Raw genomic sequence first — 19,628 nt, forward strand, 5'->3', positions numbered from 1 at the left:
CCAGCTTAGCTGTGCAGAGGAAGAACAACAAGAAGAAGAAATATCTCGAAATATGTCCGTCAGGCCAGTTCCTTTGAGCTGAATCTGCAAATATCTCGGAAACGAAGCGAGCTATGGCAAAATGTTAAGAGACGTTTTTTGTAGAGAATTATGTTTCCTACAATTTATGTTCTATGATATTTTTTGATCAGAAGCGTAGTTTTCGAGATATATCGAGATATTTAAAAGTTCCGAAGACGCACCAACATAATAGAGATACAGAAACACCGTGGCCCCTTTCTTTGAGATAACTGTGCACTAGTGCGAGCCGCAAATGCCACTTCCAGCTTAGCTGTGCAGAAGAAGAACAACAAGAAGAAGAAATATCTCGAAATATGTCCGTCAGGCCCCTTCCCTTGAGATATATCTGCAAATATCTCGGAAACGAAGCGAGCTATGGCAAAATGTTAAGAGACCGTTTTTGTAGAGAATTAAGTTTCCTACTTTTTATATTCTATGATATTTTTTGATCAGACGCGTAGTTCTCGAGATATATCAAGATATTTAAAAGTTCCGAAGCCGCACCAACATAATAGAGATACAGAAACACCGTGGCCCCTTTCTTTGAGATAACTCTGCACTATTGCGAGCTGCAAATGCCAGTTCCAGCTTAGCTGTGCAGAAGAAGAACAACAAGAAGAAGAAATATCTCGAAATATGTCCGTCAGGCCCCTTCCCTTGAGATAAATCTGCAAATATCTCGGAAACGAAGAGAGCTAGGGCAAAATGTTAAGAGACCTTTTTTGTAGAGAATTAAGTTTCCTACTTTTCATGTTCTATGATATTTTTTGATCAGATGCGTAGTTCTCGAGATATATCCAGATATTTAAAAGTTCCGAAGCCGCACCAACATAATAGAGATACAGAAACACCGTGGCCCCTTTCTTTGAGATAACTCTGCACTATTGCGAGCTGTAAATGCCACTTCCAGCTTAGCTGTGCAGAAGAAGAACAACAAGAAGAAGAAATATCTCGAAATATGTCCGTCAGGCCCCTTCCCTTGAGATAAATCTGCAAATATCTCGGAAACGAAGCGAGCTATGGCAAAATGTTAAGAGACGTTTTTTGTAGAGAATTAAGTTTCCTACTTTTTATGTTCTATGATATTTTTTGATCAGATGCGTAGTTCTCGAGATATATCAAGATATTTAAAAGTTCCGAAGCCGCACCAACATAATAGAGATACAGAAACACCGTGGCCCCTTTCTTTGAGATAACTCTGCACTATTGCGAGCTGTAAATGCCACTTCCAGCTTAGCTGTGCAGAAGAAGAACAACAAGAAGAAGAAATATCTCGAAATATGTCCGTCAGGCCCCTTCCCTTGAGATATATCTGCAAATATCTCGGAAACGAAGCGAGCTATGGCAAAATGTTAAGAGACCTTTTTTGTAGAGAATTATGTTTCCTACAATTTATATTCTATGATATTTTTTGATCAGAAGCGTAGTTTTCGAGATATATCGAGATATTTAAAAGTTCCAAAGCCGCACAAACATAATAGAGATACAGAAACACCGTGGCCCCTTTCTTTGAGATAACTCTGCACTAGTGCGAGCCGCAAATGCCACTTCCAGCTTAGCTGTGCAGAAGAAGAACAACAAGAAGAAGAAATATCTCGAAATATGTCCGTCAGGCCCCTTTCCTTGAGATAAATCTGCAAATATCTCGGAAACGAAGCGAGCTATGGCAAAATGTTGAGAGACCTTTTTTGTAGAGAATTAAGTTTCCTACTTTTCATGTTCTATGATATTTTTTGATCAGATGCGTAGTTCTCGAGATATATCAAGATATTTAAAAGTTCCGAAGCCGCACCAACATAATAGAGATACAGAAACGCCGTGGCCCCTTTCTTTGAGATAACTCTGCACTATTGCGAGCTGCAAATGCCACTTCCAGCTTAGCTGTGCAGAGGAAGAACAACAAGAAGAAGAAATATCTCGAAATATGTCCGTCAGGCCAGTTCCTTTGAGATGAATCTGCAAATATCTCGGAAACGAAGCGAGCTATGGCAAAATGTTAAGAGACGTTTTTTATAGAGAATTATGTTTCCTACAATTTATGTTCTATGATATTTTTTGATCAGAAGCGTAGTTTTCGAGTTACATCGAGATATTTAAAAGTTCCGAAGCCGCACCAACATAATAGAGATACAGAAACACCGTGGCCCCTTTCTTTGAGATAACTCTGCACTAGTGCGAGCCGCAAATGCCACTTCCAGCTTAGCTGTGCAGAAGAAGAACAACAAGAAGAAGAAATATCTCGAAATATGTCCGTCAGGCCCCTTCCCTTGAGATAAATCTGCAAATATCTCGGAAACGAAGAGAGCTATGGCAAAATGTTGAGAGACCTTTTTTGTAGAGAATTAAGTTTCCTACTTTTTATGTTCTATGATATTTTTTGATGAGATGCGTAGTTCTCGAGATATATCAAGATATTTAAAAGTTCCGAAGCCGCACCAACATAATAGAGATACAGAAACACCGTGGCCCCTTTCTTTGAGATAACTCTGCACTATTGCGAGCTGTAAATGCCACTTCCAGCTTAGCTGTGCAGAAGAAGAACAACAAGAAGAAGAAATATCTCGAAATATGTCCGTCAGGCCCCTTCCCTTGAGATATATCTGCAAATATCTCGGAAACGAAGCGAGCTATGGCAAAATGTTGAGAGACCTTTTTTGTAGAGAATTATGTTTCCTACAATTTATGTTCTATGATATTTTTTGATCAGAAGCGTAGTTTTCGGGATATATCGAGATATTTAAAAGTTCCGAAGCCGCACCAACATAATAGAGATACAGAAACACCGTGGCCCCTTTCTTTGAGATAGCTCTGCACTATTGCGAGCTGTAAATGCCACTTCCAGCTTAGCTGTGCAGAAGAAGAACAACAAGAAGAAGAAATATCTCGAAATATGTCCGTCAGGCCCCTTCCCTTGAGATAAATCTGCAAATATCTCGGAAACGAAGCGAGCTATGGCAAAATGTTAAGAGACCTTTTTTGTAGAGAATTAAGTTTCCTACTTTTTATGTTCTATGATATTTTTTGATCAGATGCGTAGTTCTCGAGATATATCGAGATATTTAAAAGTTCCGAAGCCGCACCAACATAATAGAGATACAGAAACACCGTGGCCCCTTTCGTTGAGATAACTCTGCACTAGTGCGAGCCGCAAATGCCACTTCCAGCTTAGCTGTGCAGAAGAAGAACAACAAGAAGAAGAAATATCTCGAAATATGTCCGCCAGGCCCCTTCCCTTGAGATAAATCTGCACATATCTCGGAAACGAAGCGAGCTATGGCAAAATGTTAAGAGACGTTTTTTGTAGAGAATTATGTTTCCTACTATTTATGTTCTATGATATTTTTTGATCCGAAGCGTAGTTTTCGAGATATATCCAGATATTTAAAAGTTCCGAAGCCGCACCAACATAATAGGGATACAGAAACACCGTGGCCCCTTTCTTTGAGATAACTCTGCACTAGTGCGAGCCGCAAATGCCACTTCCAGCTTATCTGTGCAGAAGAAGAACAACAAGAAGAAGAAATATCTCGAAATATGTCCGTCAGGCCCCTTCCCTTGAGATAAATCTGCAAATATCTCGGAAACCAAGCGAGCTATGGCAAAATGTTAAGAGACCTTTTTTGTAGAGAATTAAGTTTCCTACTTTTTATGTTCTATGATATTTTTTGATCAGATGCGTAGTTCTCGAGATATATCAAGATATTTAAAAGTTCCGAAGCCGCACCAACATAATAGAGATACAGAAACACCGTGGCCCCTTTCTTTGAGATAACTCTGCACTATTGCGAGCTGCAAATGCCACTTCCAGCTTAGCTGTGCAGAGGAAGAACAACAAGAAGAAGAAATATCTCGAAATATGTCCGTCAGGCCAGTTCCTTTGAGCTGAATCTGCAAATATCTCGGAAACGAAGCGAGCTATGGCAAAATGTTGAGAGACGTTTTTTGTAGAGAATTATGTTTCCTACAATTTATGTTCTATGATATTTTTTGATCAGAAGCGTAGTTTTCGAGATATATCGAGATATTTAAAAGTTCCGAAGACGCACCAACATAATAGAGATACAGAAACACCGTGGCCCCTTTCTTTGAGATAACTGTGCACTAGTGCGAGCCGCAAATGCCACTTCCAGCTTAGCTGTGCAGAAGAAGAACAACAAGAAGAAGAAATATCTCGAAATATGTCCGTCAGGCCCCTTCCCTTGAGATATATCTGCAAATATCTCGGAAACGAAGCGAGCTATGGCAAAATGTTAAGAGACCTTTTTTGTAGAGAATTAAGTTTCCTACTTTTCATGTTCTATGATATTTTTTGATCAGATGCGTAGTTCTCGAGATATATCCAGATATTTAAAAGTTCCGAAGCCGCACCAACATAATAGAGATACAGAAACACCGTGGCCCCTTTCTTTGAGATAACTCTGCACTATTGCGAGCTGTAAATGCCACTTCCAGCTTAGCTGTGCAGAAGAAGAACAACAAGAAGAAGAAATATCTCGAAATATGTCCGTCAGGCCCCTTCCCTTGAGATAAATCTGCAAATATCTCGGAAACGAAGCGAGCTATGGCAAAATGTTAAGAGACGTTTTTTGTAGAGAATTAAGTTTCCTACTTTTTATGTTCTATGATATTTTTTGATCAGATGCGTAGTTCTCGAGATATATCAAGATATTTAAAAGTTCCGAAGCCGCACCAACATAATAGAGATACAGAAACACCGTGGCCCCTTTCTTTGAGATAACTCTGCACTATTGCGAACTGTAAATGCCACTTCCAGCTTAGCTGTGCAGAAGAAGAACAACAAGAAGAAGAAATATCTCGAAATATGTCCGTCAGGCCCCTTCCCTTGAGATATATCTGCCAATATCTCGGAAACGAAGCGAGCTATGGCAAAATGTTAAGAGACCTTTTTTGTAGAGAATTATGTTTCCTACAATTTATGTTCTATGATATTTTTTGATCAGAAGCGTAGTTTTCGAGATATATCGAGATATTTAAAAGTTCCAAAGCCGCACAAACATAATAGAGATACAGAAACACCGTGGCCCCTTTCTTTGAGATAACTCTGCACTAGTGCGAGCCGCAAATGCCACTTCCAGCTTAGCTGTGCAGAAGAAGAACAACAAGAAGAAGAAATATCTCGAAATATGTCCGTCAGGCCCCTTTCCTTGAGATAAATCTGCAAATATCTCGGAAACGAAGCGAGCTATGGCAAAATGTTGAGAGACCTTTTTTGTAGAGAATTAAGTTTCCTACTTTTTATGTTCTATGATATTTTTTGATCAGATGCGTAGTTCTCGAGATATATCAAGATATTTAAAAGTTCCGAAGCCGCACCAACATAATAGAGATACAGAAACGCCGTGGCCCCTTTCTTTGAGATAACTCTGCACTATTGCGAGCTGCAAATGCCACTTCCAGCTTAGCTGTGCAGAGGAAGAACAACAAGAAGAAGAAATATCTCGAAATATGTCCGTCAGGCCAGTTCCTTTCAGATGAATCTGCAAATATCTCGGAAACGAAGCGAGCTATGGCAAAATGTTAAGAGACGTTTTTTATAGAGAATTATGTTTCCTACAATTTATGTTCTATGATATTTTTTGATCAGAAGCGTAGTTTTCGAGATACATCGAGATATTTAAAAGTTCCGAAGCCGCACCAACATAATAGAGATACAGAAACACCGTGGCCCCTTTCTTTGAGATAACTCTGCACTAGTGCGAGCCGCAAATGCCACTTCCAGCTTAGCTGTGCAGAAGAAGAACAACAAGAAGAAGAAATATCTCGAAATATGTCCGTCAGGCCCCTTCCCTTGAGATAAATCTGCAAATATCTCGGAAACGAAGAGAGCTATGGCAAAATGTTAAGAGACCTTTTTTGTAGAGAATTAAGTTTCCTACTTTTTATGTTCTATGATATTTTTTGATGAGATGCGTAGTTCTCGAGATATATCAAGATATTTAAAAGTTCCGAAGCCGCACCAACATAATAGAGATACAGAAACACCGTGGCCCCTTTCTTTGAGATAACTCTGCACTATTGCGAGCTGTAAATGCCACTTCCAGCTTAGCTGTGCAGAAGAAGAACAACAAGAAGAAGAAATATCTCGAAATATGTCCGTCAGGCCCCTTCCCTTGAGATATATCTGCAAATATCTCGGAAACGAAGCGAGCTATGGCAAAATGTTGACAGACCTTTTTTGTAGAGAATTATGTTTCCTACAATTTATGTTCTATGATATTTTTTGATCAGAAGCGTAGTTTTCGGGATATATCGAGATATTTAAAAGTTCCGAAGCCGCACCAACATAATAGAGATACAGAAACACCGTGGCCCCTTTCTTTGAGATAACTCTGCACTATTGCGAGCTGTAAATGCCACTTCCAGCTTAGCTGTGCAGAAGAAGAACAACAAGAAGAAGAAATATCTCGAAATATGTCCGTCAGGCCCCTTCCCTTGAGATAAATCTGCAAATATCTCGGAAACGAAGCGAGCTATGGCAAAATGTTAAGAGACCTTTTTTGTAGAGAATTAAGTTTCCTACTTTTTATGTTCTGTGATATTTTTTGATCAGATGCGTAGTTCTCGAGATATATCGAGATATTTAAAAGTTCCGAAGCCGCACCAACATAATAGAGATACAGAAACACCGTGGCCCCTTTCGTTGAGATAACTCTGCACTAGTGCGAGCCGCAAATGCCACTTCCAGCTTAGCTGTGCAGAAGAAGAACAACAAGAAGAAGAAATATCTCGAAATATGTCCGCCAGGCCCCTTCCCTTGAGATAAATCTGCACATATCTCGGAAACGAAGCGAGCTATGGCAAAATGTTAAGAGACGTTTTTTGTAGAGAATTATGTTTCCTACTATTTATGTTCTATGATATTTTTTGATCCGAAGCGTAGTTTTCGAGATATATCCAGATATTTAAAAGTTCCGAAGCCGCACCAACATAATAGGGATACAGAAACACCGTGGCCCCTTTCTTTGAGATAACTCTGCACTAGTGCGAGCCGCAAATGCCACTTCCAGCTTATCTGTGCAGAAGAAGAACAACAAGAAGAAGAAATATCTCGAAATATGTCCGTCAGGCCCCTTCCCTTGAGATAAATCTGCAAATATCTCGGAAACCAAGCGAGCTATGGCAAAATGTTAAGAGACCTTTTTTGTAGAGAATTAAGTTTCCTACTTTTTATGTTCTATGATATTTTTTGATCAGATGCGTAGTTCTCGAGATATATCAAGATATTTAAAAGTTCCGAAGCCGCACCAACATAATAGAGATACAGAAACACCGTGGCCCCTTTCTTTGAGATAACTCTGCACTATTGCGAGCTGTAAATGCCACTTCCAGCTTAGCTGTGCAGAAGAAGAACAACAAGAAGAAGAAATATCTCGAAATATGTCCGTCAGGCCCGTTCCCTTGAGATATATCTGCAAATATCTCGGAAACCAAGCGAGCTATGGCAAAATGTTAAGAGACCTTTTTTGTAGAGAATTAAGTTTCCTACTTTTTATGTTCTATGATATTTTTTGATCAGATGCGTAGTTCTCGAGATATATCAAGATATTTAAAAGTTCCGAAGCCGCACCAACATAATAGAGATACAGAAACACCGTGGCCCCTTTCTTTGAGATAACTCTGCACTATTGCGAGCTGTAAATGCCACTTCCAGCTTAGCTGTGCAGAAGAAGAACAACAAGAAGAAGAAATATCTCGAAATATGTCCGTCAGGCCCCTTCCCTTGAGATATATCTGCAAATATCTCGGAAACGAAGCGAGCTATGGCAAAATGTTGAGAGACCTTTTTTGTAGAGAATTATGTTTCCTACAATTTATGTTCTATGATATTTTTTGATCAGAAGCGTAGTTTTCGAGATATATCGAGATATTTAAAAGTTCCGAAGCCGCACCAACATAATAGAGATACAGAAACACCGTGGCCCCTTTCGTTGAGATAACTCTGCACTAGTGCGAGCCGCAAATGCCACTTCCAGCTTAGCTGTGCAGAAGAAGAACAACAAGAAGAAGAAATATCTCGAAATATGTCCGCCAGGCCCCTTCCCTTGAGATAAATCTGCACATATCTCGGAAACGAAGCGAGCTATGGCAAAATGTTAAGAGACGTTTTTTGTAGAGAATTATGTTTCCTACTATTTATGTTCTATGATATTTTTTGATCCGAAGCGTAGTTTTCGAGATATATCCAGATATTTAAAAGTTCCGAAGCCGCACCAACATAATAGGGATACAGAAACACCGTGGCCCCTTTCTTTGAGATAACTCTGCACTAGTGCGAGCCGCAAATGCCACTTCCAGCTTAGCTGTGCAGAAGAAGAACAACAAGAAGAAGAAATATCTCGAAATATGTCCGTCAGGCCCCTTCCCTTGAGATAAATCTGCAAATATCTCGGAAACGAAGCGAGCTATGGCAAAATGTTAAGAGACCTTTTTTGTAGATAATTAAGTTTCCTACTTTTTATCTTCTATGATATTTTTTGATCAGATGCGTAGTTCTCGAGATATATCAAGATATTTAAAAGTTCCGAAGCCGCACCAACATAATAGAGATACAGAAACACCGTGGCCCCTCTCTTTGAGATAACTCTGCACTATTGCGAGCTGGAAATGCCACTTCCAGTTTAGCTGTGCAGAAGAAGGACAACAAGAAGAAGAAATATCTCGAAATATGTCCGTTAGGCCCCTTCCCTTGAGATAAATCTGCAGATATCTCGGAAACGAAGCGACCTATGGCAAAATGTTAAGAGACCTTTTTTGTAGAGAATTAAGTTTCCTACTTTTTATGTTCTATGATATTTTTTGATCAGATGCGTAGTTCTCGAGATATATCAAGATATTTAAAAGTTCCGAAGCCGCACCAACATAATAGAGATACAGAAACGCCGTGGCCCCTTTCGTTGAGACAACTCTGCACTAGTGCGAGCCGCAAATGCCACTTCCAGCTTAGCTGTGCAGAAGAAGAACAACAAGAAGAAGAAATATCTCGAAATATGTCCGTCAGGCCCCTTCCCTTGAGATAAATCTGCAAATATCTCGGAAACGAAGCGAGCTATGGCAAAATGTTAAGAGACCTTTTTTGTAGAGAATTATGTTTCCTACTTTTTATGTTCTATGATATTTTTTGATCAGATGCGTAGTTCTCGAGATATATCAAGATATTTAAAAGTTCCGAAGCCGCACCAACATAATAGAGATACAGAAACACCGTGGCTCCTTTCTTTGAGATAACTCTGCACTAGTGCGAGCCGCAAATGCCACTTCCAGCTTAGCTGTGCAGAAGAAGAACAACAAGAAGAAGAAATATCTCGAAATATGTCCGTCAGGCCCCTTCCCTTGAGATAAATCTGCAAATATCTCGGAAACGAAGCGAGCTATGGCAAAATGTTAAGAGACCTTTTTTGTAGAGAATTAAGTTTCCTACTTTTTATGTTCTATGATATTTTTCGATCAGAGGCGTATTTCTCGAGATATATCAAGATATTTAAAAGTTCCGAAGCCGCACCAACATAATAGAGATACAGAAACACCGTGGCCCCTTTCTTTGAGATAACTCTGCACGATTGCGAGCTGGAAATGCCACTTCCAGTTTAGCTGTGCAGAAGAAGAACAACAAGAAGAAGGAATATCTCGAAATATGTCCGTCAGGCCACTTCCCTTGAGATAAATCTGCAAATATCTCGGAAACGAAGCGAGCTATGGCAAAATGTTAAGAGACCTTTTTTGTAGAGAATAATGTTTCCTACAATTTACGTTTTATGATATTTTTTGATCAGAAGCGTAGTTTTCGAGATATATCGAGATATTTAAAAGTTCCGAAGCCGCACCAACATAATAGAGATACAGAAACACCGTGGCCCCTTTCTTTGAGATAACTCTGCACTATTGCGACCTGCAAATGCCACTTCCAGCTCAGCTGTGCAGAAGAAGAACAACAAGAAGAAGAAATATCTCGAAATGTGTCCGTTAGGCCCCTTCCCTTGAGATAAATCTGCAAATATCTCGGAAACGAAGCGAGCTATGGCAAAATGTTAAGAGACCTTTTTTGTAGAGAATTAAGTTTCCTACTTTTCATGTTCTATGATATTTTTTGATCAGATGCGTAGTTCTCGAGATATATCAAGATATTTAAAAGTTCCGAAGCCGCACCAATATAGTAGAGATACAGAAACACCGTGGCCCCTTTCTTTGAGATAACTCTGTACTATTGCGAGCTGTAAATGCCACTTCCAGCTTAGCTGTGCAGAAGAAGAACAACAAGAAGAAGAAATATCTCGAAATATGTCCGTCAGGCCCCTTCCCTTGAGATATATCTGCAAATATCTCGGAAACGAAGCGAGCTATGGCAAAATGTTAAGAGACCTTTTTTGTAGAGAATTATGTTTCCTACAATTTATGTTCTATGATATTTTTTGATCAGAAGCGTAGTTTTCGAGATATATCGAGATATTTAAAAGATCCGAAGCCGCACCAACATAATAGAGATACAGAAACACCGTGGCCCCTTTCTTTGAGATAACTCTGCACTAGTGCGAGCCGCAAATGCCGCTTCCAGCTTAGCTGTGCAGAAGAAGAACAACAAGAAGAAGAAATATCTCGAAATATGTCCGTCAGGCCCCTTCCCTCGAGATAAATCTGCAAATATCTCGGAAACGAAGCGAGCTATGGCAAAATGTTAAGAGACCTTTTTTGTAGAGAATTAAGTTTCCTACTTTTTATGTTCTATGATATTTTTTGATCGGATGCGTAGTTCTCGAGATATATCAAGATATTTAAAAGTTCCGAAGCCGCACCAACATAATAGAGATACAGAAACACCGTGGCCCCTTTCTTTGAGATAACTCTGCACTATTGCGCGCTGCAAATGCCACTTCCAGCTTAGCTGTGCAGAAGAAGAACAACAAGAAGAAGAAATATCTCGAAATATGTCCGTCAGGCCCCTTCCCTCGAGATAAATCTGCAAATATCTCGGAAACGAAGCGAGCTATGGCAAAATGTTAAGAGACCTTTTTTGTAGAGAATTAAGTTTCCTACTTTTTATGTTGTATGATATTTTTTGATCGGATGCGTAGTTCTCGAGATATATCAAGATATTTAAAAGTTCCGAAGCCGCACGAACATAATAGAGATACAGAAACACCGTGGCCCCTTTCTTTGAGATAACTCTGCACTATTGCGAGCTGCAAATGCCACTTCCAGCTTAGCTGTGCAGAAGAAGAACAACAAAAAGAAGAAATATCTCGAAATATGTCCGTCAGGCCCCTTCCCTTGAGATAAATCTGCAAATATCTCGGAAACGAAGCGAGCTATGGCAAAATGTTAAGAGACCTCTTTTGTAGAGAATTAAGTTTCCTACTTTTTATGTTCTATGATATTTTTCGATCAGATGCGTAGTTCTCGAGATATATCAAGATATTTAAAAGTTCCGAAGCCGCACCAACATAATAGAGATACAGAAACACCGTGGCCCCTCTCTTTGAGATAACTCTGCACTGTTGCGAGCTGCAAATGCCACTTCCAGCTTAGCTGTGCAGAAGAAGAACAACAAGAAGAAGAAATATCTCGAAATATGTCCGTCAGGCCCCTTCCCTTGAGATATATCTGCAAATATCTCGGAAACGAAGCGAGCTATGGCAAAATGTTAAGAGATCTTTTTTGTAGAGAATTGAGTTTCCTACTTTTTATGTTCTATGATATTTTCTGATCAGATGCGTAGTTCTCGAAATATATCAAGATATTTAAAAGTTCCGAAGCAGCACCAACATAATAGAGATACAGAAACACCGTGGCCCCTTTCTTTGAGATAACTCTGCACTACTGCGAGCTGCAAATGCCACTTCCAGCTTAGCTGTGCAGAAGAAGAACAACAAGAAGAAGAAATATCTCGAAATATGTCCGTCAGGCCCCTTCCCTTGAGATAAATCTGCAAATATCTCGGAAACGAAGCGAGCTATGGCAAAATGTTAAGAGACCTTTTTTGTAGAGAATTATGTTTCCTACAATTTACGTTCTCTGATATTTTTTGATCAGAAGCGTAGTTTTCGAGATATATCGAGATATTTAAAAGTTCCGAAGCCGCACCAACATAACAGAGATACAGAAACACCGTGGCCCCTTTCTTTGAGATAACTCTGCACTATTGCGAACTGTAAATGCCACTTCCAGCTTAGCTGTGCGGAAGAAGAACAACAAGAAGAAGAAATATCTCGAAATATGTCCGTCAGGCCCCTTCCCTTGAAATAAATCTGCACATATCTCGGAAACGAAGTGAGCTATGGCAAAATGTTAAGAGACCTTTTTTGTAGTGAATTAAGTTTCCTACTTTTTATGTTCTATGATATTTTTTGATCAGATGCGTAGTTCTCGAGATATATCAAGATATTTAAAAGTTCCGAAGCCGCACCAACATAATAGGGATACAGAAACACCGTGGCCCCTTTCTTTGAGATAACTCTGCACTAGTGCGAGCCGCAAATGCCACTTCCAGCTTAGCTGTGCAGAAGAAGAACAACAAGAAGAAGAAATATCTCGAAATATGTCCGTCAGGCCCCTTCCCTTGAGATAAATCTGCAAATATCTCGGAAACGAAGCGAGCTATGGCAAAATGTTAAGAGACCTTTTTTGTAGAGAATTAAGTTTCCTACTTTTTATGTTCTATGATATTTTTTGATCAGATGCGTAGTTCTCGAGATATATCAAGATACTTAAAAGTTCCGAAGCCGCACCAACATAATAGAGATACAGAAACACCGTGGCCCCTTTCTTTGAGATAACTCTGCACTAGTGCGAGCCGCAAATGCCACTTCCAGCTTAGCTGTGCAGAAGAAGAACAACAAGAAGAAGAAATATCTCGAAATATGTCCGTCAGGCCCCTTCCCTTGAGATAAATCTGCAAATATCTCGGAAACGAAGCGAGCTATGGCAAAATGTTAAGAGACCTTTTTTGTAGAGAATTAAGTTTCCTACTTTTTATGTTCTATGATATTTTTTGATCAGATGCGTAGTTCTCGAGATATATCAAGATATTTAAAAGTTCCGAAGCCGCACCAACATAATAGAGATACAGAAACACCGTGGCCCCTTTCTTTGAGATAACTCTGCACTATTGCGCGCTGCAAATGCCACTTCGAGCTTAGCTGTGCAGAAGAAGAACAACAAGAAAAAGAAATATCTCGAAATATGTCCGTCAGGCCCCTTCCCTTGAGATAAATCTGCAAATATCTCGGAAACGAAGCGAGCTATGGCAAAATGTTAAGAGACCTTTTTTGTAGAGAATTAAGTTTCCTACTTTCTATGTTCTATGATATTTTTTGATCAGATGCGTAGTTCTCGAGATATATCAAGATATTTAAAAGTTCCGAAGCCGCACCAACATAACAGAGATACAGAAACACCGTGGCCCCTTTCTTTGAGATAACTCTGCACTATTGCGAACTGTAAATGCCACTTCCAGCTTAGCTGTGCGGAAGAAGAACAACAAGAAGAAGAAATATCTCGAAATATGTCCGTCAGGCCCCTTCCCTTGAGATATATCTGCAAATATCTCGGAAACGAAGCGAGCTATGGCAAAATGCTAAGAGACCTTTTTTGTAGAGAATTATGTTTCCTACAATTTATGTTCTATGATATTTTTTGATCAGAAGCGTAGTTTTCGAGATATATCGAGATATTAAAAAGTTCCGAAGCCGCACCAACATAATAGAGATACAGAAACACCGTGGCCCCTTTCTTTGAGATAACTCTGCACTAGTGCGAGCCGCAAATGCCACTTCCAGCTTAGCTGTGCAGAAGAAGAACAACAAGAAGAAGAAATATCTCGAAATATGTCCGTCAGGCCCCTTCCCTTGAGATAAATCTGCAAATATCTCGGAAACGAAGCGAGCTATGGCAAAATGTTAAGAGACCTTTTTTGTAGAGAATTAAGTTTCCTACTTTTTATGTTTTATGATATTTTTTGATCAGATGCGTAGTTTGTCGAGATATATCAAGATATTTAAAAGTTCCGAAGCCGCACCAACATAATAGAGATACAGAAACACCGTGGCCCCTTTCTTTGAGATAACTCTGCACTATTGCGAGCTGCAAATGCCACTTCCAGCTTAGCTGTGCAGAAGAAGAACAACAAGAAGAAGAAATATCTCGAAATATTTCCGTCAGGCCCCTTCCCTTGAGATAAATCTGCAAATATCTCGGAAACGAAGCGAGCTATGGCAAAATGTTAAGAGACCTTTTTTGTAGAGAATTAAGTTTCCTACTTTTTATGTTCTATGATATTTTTTGATCAGATGCGTAGTTCTCGAGATATATCAAGATATTTAAAAGTTCCGAAGCCGCACCAACATAATAGAGATACAGAAACACCGTGGCCCCTTTCTTTGAGATAACTCTGCACTATTGCGAGCTGTAAATGCCACTTCCAGCTTAGCTGTGCAGAAGAAGAACAACAAGAAGAAGAAATATCTCGAAATATGTCCGTCAGGTCCCTTCCCTTGAGATATATCTGCAAATATCTCGGAAACGAAGCGAGCTATGGCAAAATGTTAAGAGACCTTTTTTGTAGAGAATTATGTTTCCTACAATTTATGTTCTATGATATTTTTTGATCAGAAGCGTAGTTTTCGAGATATATCGAGATATTAAAAAGTTCCGAAGCCGCACCAACATAATAGAGATACAGAAACACCGTGGCCCCTTTCTTTGAGATAACTCTGCACTAGTGCGAGCCGCAAATGCCACTTCCAGCTTAGCTGTGCAGAAGAAGAACAACAAGAACAAGAAATATCTCGAAATATGTCCGTCAGGCCCCTTCCCTTGAGATAAATATGCAAATATCTCGGAAACGAATCGAGCTATGGCAAAATGTTAAGAGACCTTTTTTGTAGAGAATTAAGTTTCCTACTTTTTATGTTCTATGATATTTTTTGATCAGATGCGTAGTTCTCGAGATATATCAAGATATTTAAAAGTTCCGAAGCCGCACCAACATAATAGAGATACAGAAACACCGTGGCCCCTTTCTTTGAGATAACTCTGCACTATTGCGAGCTGCAAATGCCACTTCCAGCTTAGCTGTGCAGAGGAAGAACAACAAGAAGAAGAAATATCTCGAAATATGTCCGTCAGGCCAGTTCCTTTGAGCTGAATCTGCAAATATCTCGGAAACGAAGCGAGCTATGGCAAAATGTTAAGAGACGTTTTTTGTAGAGAATTATGTTTCCTACAATTTATGTTCTATGATATTTTTTGATCAGAAGCGTAGTTTTCGAGATATATCGAGATATTAAAAAGTTCCGAAGCCGCACCAACATAATAGAGATACAGAAACACCGTGGCCCCTTTCTTTGAGATAACTCTGCACTAGTGCGAGCCGCAAATGCCACTTCCAGCTTAGCTGTGCAGAAGAAGAACAACAAGAACAAGAAATATCTCGAAATATGTCCGTCAGGCCCCTTCCCTTGAGATAAATATGCAAATATCTCGGAAACGAAGCGAGCTATGGCAAAATGTTAAGAGACCTTTTTTGTAGAGAATTAAGTTTCCTACTTTTTATGTTCTATGATATTTTTTTATCAGATGCGTAGTTCTCGAGATATATCAAGATATTTAAAAGTTCCGAAGCCGCACCAACATAATAGAGATACAGAAACACCGTGGCCCCTTTCTTTGAGATAACTCTGCACTATTGCGAGCTGCAAATGCCACTTCCAGCTTAGCTGTGCAGAGGAAGAACAACAAGAAGAAGAAATATCTCGAAATATGTCCGTCAGGCCAGTTCCTTTGAGCTGAATCTGCAAATATCTCGGAAACGAAGCGAGCTATGGCAAAATGTTAAGACACGTTTTTTGTAGAGAATTATGTTTCCTACAATTTATGTTCTATGATATTTTTTGATCAGAAGCGTAGTTTTCGAGATATATCGAGATATAGAAAGTTCCGAAGCCGCACCAACATAATAGGGATACAGAAACACCGTGGCCCCTTTCTTTGAGATAACTCTGCACTAGTGCGAGCCGCAAATGCCACTTCCAGCTTAGCTGTGCAGAAGAAGAACAACAAGAAGAAGAAATATCTCGAAATATGTCCGTCAGGCCCCTTCCCTTGAGATAAATCTGCAAATATCTCGGAAACGAAGCGAGCTATGGGAAAATGTTAAGAGACCTCTTTTGTAGAGAATTAAGTTTCTTACTTTTTATGTTCTATGATATTTTTTGATCAGATGCGTAGTTCTCGAGATATATCAAGATATTTAAAAGTTCCGAAGCCGCACCAACATAACAGAGATACAGAAACACCGTGGCCCCTTTCTTTGAGATAACTCTGCACTATTGCGAACTGTAAATGGCACTTCCAGCTTAGCTGTGCGGAAGGAGAACAACAAGAAGAAGAAATATCTCGAAATATGTCCGTCAGGCCCCTTCCCTTGAGATATATCTGCAAATATCTCGGAAACGAAGCGAGCTATGGCAAAATGTTAAGAGACCTTTTTTGTAGAGAATTATGTTTTCTACAATTTATGTTCTATGATATTTTTTGATCAGAAGCGTAGTTTTCGAGATATATCGAGATATTAAAAAGTTCCGAAGCCGCACCAACATAATAGAGATACAGAAACACCGTGGCCCCTTTCTTTGAGATAACTCTGCACTAGTGCGAGCCGCAAATGCCACTTCCAGCTTAGCTGTGCAGAAGAAGAACAACAAGAAGAAGAAATATCTCGGAATATGTCCGTCAGGCCCCTTCCCTTGAGATAAATCTGCAAATATCTCGGAAACGAAGCGAGCTATGGCAAAATGTTAAGAGACCTTTTTTGTAGAGAATTAAGTTTCCTACTTTTTATGTTCTATGATATTTTTTGATCAGATGCGTAGTTTGTCGAGATATATCAAGATATTTAAAAGTTCCGAAGCCGCACCAACATAATAGAGATACAGAAACACCGTGGCCCCTTTCTTTGAGATAACTCTGCACTATTGCGAGCTGCAAATGCCACTTCCAGCTTAGCTGTGCAGAAGAAGAACAACAAGAAGAAGAAATATCTCGAAATATGTCCGTCAGGCCCCTTCCCTTGAGATAAATCTGCAAATATCTCGGAAACGAAGCGGGCTATGGCAAAATGTTAAGAGCCCTTTTTTGTAGAGAATTATGTTTCCTACAATTTATGTTCTACGAAATTTTTTGATCAGAAGCGTAGTTTTCGAGATATATCGAGATATTTAAAAGTTCCGAAGCCGCACCAACATAATAGAGATACAGAAACACCGTGGCCCCTTTCTTTGAGATAACTCTGCACTAGTGCGAGCTGCAAATGCCACTTCCAGCTTAGCTGTGCAGAAGAAGAACAACAAGAAGAAGAAATATCTCGAAATATGTCCGTCAGGCCCCTTCCCTTGAGATAAATCTGCACATATCTCGGAAACGAAGCGAGCTATGGCAAAATGTTTAGAGACCTTTCTTGTAGAGAATTAAGTTTCCTACCTTTTATGTAGTATGATATTTTTTGATCACATGCGTAGTTCTCGAGATATATCAAGATATTTAAAAGTTCCGAAGCCGCACCAACATAATAGAGATACAGAAACACCGTGGCCCCTTTCTTTGAGATAACTCTGCACTATTGCGCGCTGCAAATGCCACTTCCAGCTTAGCTGTGCAGAAGAAGGACAACAAGAAGAAGAAATATCTCGAAATATGTCCGTCAGGCCTCTTCCCTTGAGATATATCTGCAAATATCTCGGAAACGAAGCGAGCTATGGCAAAATGTTAAGAGACCTTTTTTGTAGAGAATTATGTTTCCTACAATTTAAGTTCTATGACATTTTTTGATCAGAAGCGTAGTTTTCGAGATATATCGAGATATTTAAAAGTTCCGAAGCCGCACCAACAAAATAGAGATACAGAAACACCGTGGCCCCTTTCTTTGAGATAACTCTGCACTAGTGCGAGCCGCAGATGCCACTTCCAGCTTAGCTGTGCAGAAGAAGAACAACAAGAAGAAGAAATATCTCGAAATATTTCCGTCAGGCCCCTTCCCTTGAGATAAATCTGCAAATATCTCGGAAACGAAGCGAGCTATGGCAAAATGTTAAGAGACCTTTTTTGTAGAGAATTAAGTTTCCTACTTTTTATGTTCTATGATATTTTTTGATCAGATGCGTAGTTCTCGAGATATATCAAGATATTTAAAAGTTCCGAAGCCGCACCAACATAATAGAGATACAGAAACACCGTGGCCCCTTTCTTTGAGATAACTCTGCACTATTGCGAGCTGCAAATGCCACTTCCAGCTTTGCTGTGCAGAAGAAGAACAACAAGAAGAAGAAATATCTCGAAATATGTCCGTCAGGCCTCTTCCCTTGAGATAAATCTGCAAATATCTCGGAAACGAAGCGAGCTATGGCAAAATGTTAAGAGACCTTTTTTGTAGGAAATTAAGTTTCCTACTTTTTATCTTCTATGATATTTTTTGATCAGATGCGTAGTTCTCGAGATATAACAAGATATTTAAAAGTTCCGAAGCCGCACCAACATAATAGAGATACAGAAACACCGTGGCCCCTCTCGTTGAGATAACTCTGCACTATTGCGAGCTGGAAATGCCACTTCCAGTTTAGCTGTGCAGAAGAAGAACAACAAGAAGAAGAAATATCTCGAAATATGTCCGTTAGGCCCCTTCCCTTGAGATAAATCTGCAAATATCTCGGAAACGAAGCGAGCTATGGCAAAATGTTAAGAGACCTTTTTTGTAGAGAATTAAGTTTCCTACTTTTTATGTTCTATGATATTTTTTGATCAGATGCGTAGTTCTCGAGATATATCAAGATATTTAAAAGTTCCGAAGCCGCACCAACATAACAGAGATACAGAAACACCGTGGCCCCTTTCTTTGAGATAACTCTGCACTATTGCGAGCTGTAAATGCCACTTCCAGCTTAGCTGTGCAGAAGAAGAACAACAAGAAGAAGAAATATTTCGAAATATGTCCGTCAGGCCCCTTCCCTTGAGATATATCTGCAAATATCTCGGAAACGAAGCGAGCTATGGCAAAATGTTAAGAGACCTTTTTTGTAGAGAATTATGTTTCCTACAATTTATGTTCTATGATCTTTTTTGATCAGAAGCGTAGTTTTCGAGATATATCGAGATATTTAAAAGTTCCGAAGCCGCACCAACATAATAGAGATACAGAAACACCGTGGCCCCTTTCGTTGAGATAACTTTGCACTAGTGCAAGCCGCAAATGCCACTTCCAGCTTAGCTGTGCAGAAGAAGAACAACAAGAAGAAGAAATATCTCGAAATATGTCCGTCAGGCCAGTTCCTTTGAGCTGAATCTGCAAATATCTCGGAAACGAAGCGAGCTATGGCAAAATGTTAAGAGACGTTTTTTGTAGAGAATTATGTTTCCTACAATTTATGTTCTATGATATTTTTTGATCAGAAGCGTAGTTTTCGAGATATATCGAGATATTTAAAAGTTCCGAAGCCGCACCAACATAATAGGGATACAGAAACACCGTGGCCCCTTTCTTTGAGATAACTCTGCACTAGTGCGAG

The sequence above is a fragment of the Osmia lignaria genome, unplaced genomic scaffold, assembly GCF_051020975.1.
Source record: "Osmia lignaria lignaria isolate PbOS001 unplaced genomic scaffold, iyOsmLign1 scaffold0006, whole genome shotgun sequence".
Lineage (NCBI taxonomy): Eukaryota > Metazoa > Arthropoda > Insecta > Hymenoptera > Megachilidae > Osmia > Osmia lignaria.